The following is an 8,986-nucleotide window of genomic DNA, read 5'->3' as shown; positions in this document are numbered from 1 at the left end:
CCTCTCCTCTCCTCTCCTCTCCTCTCCTCTCCTCTCCTCTTCTCTTTTGCGTATCATGTAAAATAAATAAATAAATAAATAAAATATTTTCACCTTAATGATCAAGAATCTTGCTGTTTAAGTCAGACTTAAGTTTATCTGTTTTCCCTCCAACCTCACATCAGTGGAGTAATTTGGGCTCTCACTGTGCCACTGCCTGGTGGTTGTCATTTGCTCCCAGCCTGGTAGTGAGGAATAAATATGGTTAGGGCACAGGTACAACATCAGTCTGCCTCTTTTGCAAGGTTTTGGTTCTGAGCAGAAGCTTTTGAATGCTGCCATGAACGCTCTGTGATGGATATTAACGTCATGCATGATCTGAGTGAGTTTCATTCTCACCATGTCTGCCCATAAGATTTTCCATTTCATTTTCTAAGTCAAGAAAAACAGTAAGATCCAAGTAAGAAGATAAATATCTGTTGTTTGGCAAATCCTTCTAAAGTGCCAGAAGAAGCCTTAGATGAAATTATTCTGAATTGCTGAAAAGAATAAATAAATGTAGATATATGAAAATTTACTGCTGTGAAAAAGTCTACAAGATAAAAAAAAAAGAAAAAAAAGAAAAAAAAAACAAAATGAAATACAAAGCAGAAAAAAACAGCAAACCTCTTTTTACTGATTCAATCTTCATTGAAAGAAAAATACCACAGACTGATATTTTGCACTTCATCCTCTAGTGCCATTATGCTTTCAGTAGAAGTCTTCATAGCAGCACGCCTTGGAAGCAACTACTTTTGGAAAATGAAGTCCGTTCTTAAAATATGTTCCACAAAAAAAGAAAAAAAAAAAAATCCTTTTTTTTTCTTGTAGATATTCCTCTATATTCTTTATCAAGGTAAATCATCCAATGAACTAACTGCGGAGGAAATCTTTCTTTTCAGAAAATCAGTATTTGCGTGTCAGAGATGATAAGGCAGAGCACAAGCAGCTATTTCATATCCCCGAAAAAATCATGATTGCATGGCATTATGATAGACTTCTTAGTACACAAAGGGTTAGCACGTGTCATTAAAAGAATGAGCAAGCTTTTGATTTTAATTGTAATTGTAATCCTCTACACTGAAGCCTCAAATGCATCGTTTGAAATCTATTGGAGATTTGAGTTTTCACTGCAGCCACTTTACATTTGTGATACATTAAAAGGTGTAATCCAACTGAAATGGAAATCACTGTTCTTGAAAACAAATTACAAATGAAGATAACAGGGCAGCATACTAGCACTAAAGCATCCGAGAGCCCATCTGAGGCAGTTTTCTTTCAGACCCAAATTGCAGCAGCCCTGTTATCATGGGTAATAGGGTGCTGCTAAGGCAGGTTGATTACAAGGCTATGGTAAACAATCCTTTTAAATGCAGTGCTTGCTAGACGTGCACATACAACATTAATCAACTGAATTCAAACATAGCCACAAAGGGAAGTGGTGTGCCAGTCCCTGTTGCTTTAGCACACGCAGTAAGTGGCCGAAGTTCACTCCTATCTTGCCACAGTGGTGTTTTCCATCCCTTTGTAATCAGTGTTAACTTGTGTGAAACCTTAATTGTGAACCCTGTGGAAAACAAAAAAAAATGAACACTTGAATTTCCTCTCAAAGGGGCTACATTTTCATGTTTCAGGGTATAGCAATTTTGCTTCATTTAGGCAGTGACCTCCCTGGGACAGGATTGGCCCCTATTTTATGTGTTCGCTCAGCCCATGGGCTGGGTGAAGCTGTAGGATGGGGGCTGTTATGAAGGACCACCATGCAGCACTAATCCAAGCAGAGACCAACCTTCTCTCTCCAGAGATCATTTTCCCACTATAAATCAGCATTTCCAAAAAATCCCCACCCAAATGGCCACCGTTATTTTAAGAGCAGACATTGCTTTTCCACTCACCATCACATTTTGTAATACCAGCCCTCTTTGAAAATTGTCATAACTCAGTTTATTACTCTGCTCAACCTGTTTAAAAGGTTCATGTATTTATAGCATTTACTGCCAAGAAATTTCCCCTACGATTAGAGATTTGCTTTGGAAAAACTACTGTAATGAGGAGAATAAGCATAATTTGGAAAGATGCTGATGAAACATGGGAAAGCAGGTAAGCTTCAGAAAGAGAGAAGTGTGACAAATAGCATCTATTTAAAGTATAATATAGTAATTTACATCTGGCTGAAGATAGCATTAAATAATTCAGTAAGTGATCATAATAATATTCAATGAATGATATCTGAAGAATACTCTATATAATAAATTACTATGAGATGCCAGATACAAGCAATCACTGAACATGGCCAAACTCAAAAATCCAACTTATTTGAGAAATTTTTAAGTGAAATTTTAATTAAAGCATCTGCAACTCCTTAAAAGAAATAATATATGCTAACTCAGTTTGTGAAATAAAAAAAAGAATGTAAACAGTGGAACTCTATGGAATATAGAAGAATTTTGAAACAGAGACTCTCAAAAAAGTTTAAAACATAAGTGCTAGGACACCAGAAAGTAATACTAATGGAGTCCACAGCCTTTCATCAAGGTTTCTAGTTAAAATCCAGTCCAATGAAGCAATATAAAATGCTTCCACATCAGAGGATGGTAAATGAGCTATTATTCTTGAGATCTAATTTCTAGGAGGAGTTTCTGTGAGGACTGCTAGAAACATGGGGTCATATCATATCCCTTTTTGTTAAACTTGGAGACTAGATGGTAATGAATAAGGCTTTGCTGTCCTCTCCAGAACTTGATCCTCTAGAACAGGTTATTTCCAGCACCTCTCAGAGTTATGGCAACTATACATTGAACCATTTGAAGGAGAACAGAAAGCATGAATATTTACCATGTTATACCCAATTGCTTTTTTCCCATTTTGCCTCTGATCACAGAGTTGTAATGTTGTTTATGAATCTGTCCTGTTTCATGTTTATATATATGGGAAAAACATATTCACGTTTTGTTTTTTTTTTTTCTACAGAGTGCAAGTATGTGTTTATAAGAGCAGTGAACTGCACTGAAACGGACATACACAGGTTAGTGTAAAATGCAGTAAGTGGCTATGAAAACTCATCAGCATGAATAGACTGACACTCCTTTACTAAAAAGCTTCTCTATTCCCTGTACAGGTGCACTATAGGCACAATGCAGCCATTTCCCCTGGGATGCTTTGCCAAGGTATGTGATCATCATTACTCATAGGGAATAGTTCTAAGAATATAAAGATAATTCACATCACTTAGTTCTTGGATTTACTTCAACCTCTTCCTAGAGGGTTACAAGCCTTGTTTTCTGGAGAATGGTCCTCAGGAGGGATATGATATGAGTGTTAATTCTCGAGTATTAACTGACATTACATTTTCTTTCAAATAGTCATAGAATCATAGAATCGTTTGAATTAGAGGGGGCCCTTAAATGTCATCTAGTCCAGCTCCCCTGCAATGAACAGGGACACATGCAGATCGATCAGGTTGCTCAGAACCCCTCCCACCCTTACCTTGAATATCCAGCGATGAGGCATTCACCACCTCTTTGCATGCCAGAGCACCTTTATTATAATAAACTTCTTCATTATACCTAAACCTAAATCTCCCCTCCCTCAGTTTGAAACCCTTGTTTTGTCGCAACAGATTATGTTACAGAGTCTGTCCCCTTCTTTCTTATAGCCCCCCTTTAGAAACTGAATGATTGCCATTGGGTCTCCCAGGAGCCTTCTCCAGGCTGAACAGCCCCAGCTCTCTGCCAGTTCTCGTAGAGGTGTTCTATCATTTTTCTGGTTCTCCTCAAGATGCACTCCAGCAGATCCATGTCTCTCCTGTACTGAGGACTCTTCATGTTGATGCAAATACTCCAGGTGAGATCTCACCAGCACAGAGCAAAAGGGCAGGATCACCTCCCTCACCCGGCTGGCCATGTTTTTTGATGCAGCTCAGGATACAGTTGGCTTTCTGGACTGTGAGAGGGTGCATTGCTGGCTCATGTCCAGCTTGCCACCCACCAGTATTCCCAAGACCTTTTTGACAGGGCTGTATTCCAACCATAGATTCCCCAGATTGTATTCATTGCGATGGCTGCTGTGATCCAGGAGCAAGACCTTGCACTTAGTGAACATCCTGAGATTCACCTGAGTCCACTGCTTGAGCCTGTCTAGGATTCTGAATGACATTCCATCCCTTGGGCATATTTACTGCATCACAAAGCTTGGTGTCACCTGCAAACTTGCTGAGGGTGCACTCAATCCCACTGTTGATGTCATTGATGAAGATGTAAAGAGTGTAAACTTAAATAATTTTCAGCGTTCACTAATTCAGCATAAACATAACAGTCCTGGAGAGGACTAGTCTACGCTGAAGTACTCTAGCGGCACAGAAGTAACTCACTGGTAGCAGCCCTGCCGAAAGAGATTTGGGGGGATCTTTCTGGGTGATGGCAAGTTAAACATGAATAAGTAGTGTGCTGTGGCAGCCAGGAAGATCAAATGTACTCAGGGGTGTATTAAGCACAGCATTGCTACCCAGTCAAGGGAAGTGATTGTCCCACTCTACACTGGACTGGTGTGACCTCACTTTGAGTACTGTGTACAGTTTTGGGTACCACAGTACAAAAAGGACACAGAACTATTAGTGAGCATCCAAAGAGGGACTACAATGATGATGAAGGTTCTGTAGAGCAGAGTACGTGAGAGGTGGCTGAGGCCCTTCACTGTGCTCAGCCCAGAGCAGAGGAGCTGAGGGGAGGCCTCATGGCAGCCTACAGCTCCTCACAGGGAGCAGAGGGGCAGTACTTAATTCTGCTCTGGTGACAGTGACAGAAGTATAAGCTTCTGATTGAGCCTCAGAGTAATCAGACATATTTGGAAGGGAGAGGAGAAACAGGCTACATTGAGTCCTTCAGATTTGGAAAGACTATACAAAGAAGCAATCTCAGAGCCATTGGATATAGATATTGAGAGGGGGAAACAGTGTGATTCTTTTCTATGAACTTGGAGGCCGAAAAATAGAGGATTTCTGTCACTATGCAACACCACAGATGCAGTTACTAAAATACTACTAGGGAGCAAGAAGCCAGAGTAAACCGTAGCTCTTTCACATCTTGAAGAGTTGTCAAGGATGTCCTCACACCTCTTTTTGGAGCTGTCATTAAAAAAATACTTTTTTTTTTTTTTTTTACTTCTATCGGTGACTTTTCCTTAGCAGCAACATCATGAAGGTGGTCTTTTTTAAAGCTGCATTAAAAATGCAAAAATTTATTTGATGGATTAAAGTTTCAGTGTCCAGAGAAGTACATACCCTAATAGAACACAGATGTACCTTTAAGCATTTAACCAGAATAATAAAAATAAAGATTTCATCGTTCATGTTAAGTATAGTCTTTAAGGAGTTTCTGTATTAATATGACCTGTCATAAAACGATCATTAAGTTTCATTAGACAATAATAGAGATGGAAGGAATGAAAATATCACAAAACCGGTTCTGTTAATTTTAAAATTGTATACATTCCCTGCCACTAAAAAATGTATATAAAAATATATTTTATATATATATATATCTATTTGAAAATTTCTTAGGAGTGTAATAATTTTAAATTAGAAACGTCTTTAAGAATACAAAATACTGAGAATTAGACACAAAGAAGAACATGTAGCTGACTGTGAGTTCGGCTCACCCATACAAAGGCAGCTCACAGCACAGACTTACAACAAATTGGGCAATCCAAGATGCTGTACTCAAGAACTATATGAAACACAGGGATCATTTGTACACATGGAGCTGAAAAATACGGCTGTTGTTTTCACTCACAGATAATAATCATATACCTGGGCTGTAGGATAAGGCCTGCTTTCTTGGTTCACGACCATTAAGAAACAACTCTCCCATTGTTAACCTTCAAGAGGAGAGGCTGCAAATGTGAGGTTGTAGAGGAAACAAAGATGTGGGAATCATTTAGTGCAACCCTACACTTAGACAGGTGCCACTCTTAGTCTTTTTAATTGATCTAATTTGTTACTTATACCTGTAAATCACACTGTTATCATCTCTGAACAAGCAATGGAAACCAGAATTTGTCACTGGCTGAAGATAGCAGACCAAGTCCTCAAATGGGCTGGTCGTATAGGTTTACTGGCTTAATTACACAACAGTACATTAGATTGAAATGAGATACTTAGAAAAATCCAAATTACATGCGGCCTCTTGTTTCTTTATCCCACATTGACACAAAACATAGTTCAAATGCTACTGCTGAGAGAGTAAGTTACAGTCTACTGAGAAAGAAAAAGCCAGACACAGAGTCAGACCTGAAATGGCCAAAGATTTTTTGCTATTATGCAACAAAATTAAACTTCCGTTGATATAAAAGCCTAGTATGCCAGCAGTATGACACTCACACCCCAGAGCTGCTGAAATGTCACGGATCATCATGAAGGCATACATTTGGGACCCTTCTCAACAGGATAAATCCATTTCTTTAGGAGAAGCAACGTTAATGGGGTTTACTCCTCTCAGAACTATTCAGGTGATGTAGCACCATATAAAGACCAAGGAGCATACAAAATAAAAACCTCCATATTAGAAGAGTAGTACACATTTTCAGTCATGTTTTGTATATGCTATTGTGCATACACCTTAAATAGAAATGGATCCCAAAAAGAAATCAGTGTGGAAGAAGCAGACTACAAAATCTTTTTCCATATTTTGTTATTCAAAATAACTACAAACTTCTGAGATATTTCCTTCTTCTGTTGTTCGTGTTTTGACTACTTATCTGGCTACACACGATTGATCCCCACTCCCTGGTAGAAACAGAAGAATTTCTAAAGACTATTTTGATCACATGTAATTTGCCAGCTTTTTGGAGACTAAAATTCCTGCTTCACTAAGCACATTCCAAAATTAAGTCCTATGGTCCTTCAGGAAGGCGGTGTGGATGACACAAGACTACTTTCTGAACAGTAATATTACTTTGAACACTACCTTGGGGTCTTAAGGAACCATGGAAGGAGGTCTCTCAGCAACCAAATTAGTATTTATTGATAACAGTGAGTGGCAGGAAGGAAAAAATGGGGGATTGACAGGGAATATATGAGAGCAATTAAGCATCCTGGGGTCTTGAGGCATCTTAAGTAATGCTGAAGAAGAGGACAAGGCTGATGGTGGAGAAGAAGGATGTAGGAGGAGAGAAAGATGGAAAATGCAGGGCAGAAAAACAGCAGAAAACAAGAACCTATGAAAAGAAACAGCAACAGTGAGGAAAAACGTGATTCCTCAATTTGCATTGGAAATATGAGGTGAAAAGACGACACTCATGAAGAAGAAATAATGAAAACTGCAGTATGAAACGATGGATCTGATAAAGTAAAAGCTATGTAAAGAGAGTAATGTGAATCAGTAAAGCATATGGAACAAGCGATTTATGTACTCTCACCAGACACTTTTAGAATGGAAGACAGAAAAGAAACTAGTGGAAAGAAAGCTGAGTCATAGTTCATAGAAAGAAAAGAGAAATTAGGAGAAAGAATATAACTGAAGAGAAAGAAATACATGAGAAGAAATTTCTTGTTTCCTAAACAAGAAAAGAAAAATTATGAAAAACATGAATAAAACGTGTATAGAAGGCTTTTCTTTTCTTTTCTTTTTTTCTTTTTTTTTTTTTAAAGGAGGAAAATGTGAGGTGGCATAGAGACAATTAGGTGGAGAAACAGCAATAAACAGCATCCACAATAATTCTCCAGCAATAATTCCCTAGTAGTAATTCATTCATTTACTGAACATAACTAGATCACTACTTAGTCATTACAATTTGGGAAATGAGATGATACCTTTATTCGTATTGTCAAAAATCTGCCTCTACAGACATTCCCTCCAGCTATTATCATTAATCCCTTTGAGAAATAACTGTCAGCAAAGAAAGCTAACCCCTTCCTCAACTTTATTCATAGCACTCTATGACACACCTTTCTGCTGGCTAACAGCATACAGGGATGATGCCATAACATTGCCATTGGAATATGTTTTAAAACAATGATTGCAAAACAGAAGTGCAGGTAATAAACTACATAGAATCATGCTAGAACTGAAAAGGAATTAGATTGTGTTCCAAAACTTCCACGGATTGCAAAATAGATTAAAAAGATGCATTTATATCAGTAAGAAACTCTAGTTTGTTATTATCTATGGTTTTGAATGAAATAGCAGTAGTGGTTCAAACCTGTTCAAGGCTATACAATACGTGTTTTTATGAGGTAGAAGAGGATCATGCTTCATTTCTTTACTTGCAATATGCTGCCCAACCTATTTCAAATGAGACAGACTTCAACCAAATCTTATTCTCCTTTCATTCTCTTTCTCAACATCTCAAAGGGGGTACCTTACTCCAAAGGAATGGAGAAACTTCTTGGGAGTTTTGCATTCAGAAAGGATAACAAGGGCTGGGAACGATCTCTACAAACTAATGTGAAAAGGACGGTGGTACCTGAGGAGGGACAAAGATACAGAGCTAATAAAGGTGCAAAAGCTGCTTGACTAAAACCAATGCAACCTGAAATTTTGTTGATATTTCTTCATCCAGGCTACCCAAACTCCTGAACACATTGAGGGTCACCATTTATATTGCTTGCTTATTATTGCCACTTCAATAGTACAGATAAATCTAATTTCTATGATCATTTGTACCTTCTTCTAAGTTAATACAGATTTGATATTCTGTTTCTCTAGCTCCCTCTGTGAAACTTAGTTAGTAGTCATTAATTCATGAAAAACACTCCTTGGTTTGTGATTCCTAAAACCAGTACTCAACAAAGTTTCAAGACTTCAATTTCCCTTCATGTAAAATTTTGACTAATCAGAAAGTAAGCATTCAGGTGTCCTAAACTTTGATGTTAACATTTTAGCCACAAGTTTCCCAGATGCCAGTGTCACTAATGGCATACAGTCATGTTTGCAGTACTGAAAAGTGGCCAACGTTTCCTATGCTGGGCCTC

The sequence above is a fragment of the Lagopus leucura genome, unplaced genomic scaffold (assembly GCF_019238085.1).
Source record: "Lagopus leucura isolate 7727_CA_CO unplaced genomic scaffold, USGS_WTPT01 Super-Scaffold_100001, whole genome shotgun sequence".
Taxonomy (NCBI): Eukaryota; Metazoa; Chordata; class Aves; order Galliformes; family Phasianidae; genus Lagopus; species Lagopus leucura.
The sequence above is the reverse complement of the archived record's forward strand: the minus strand, read 5'-3'. Positions refer to the sequence as shown.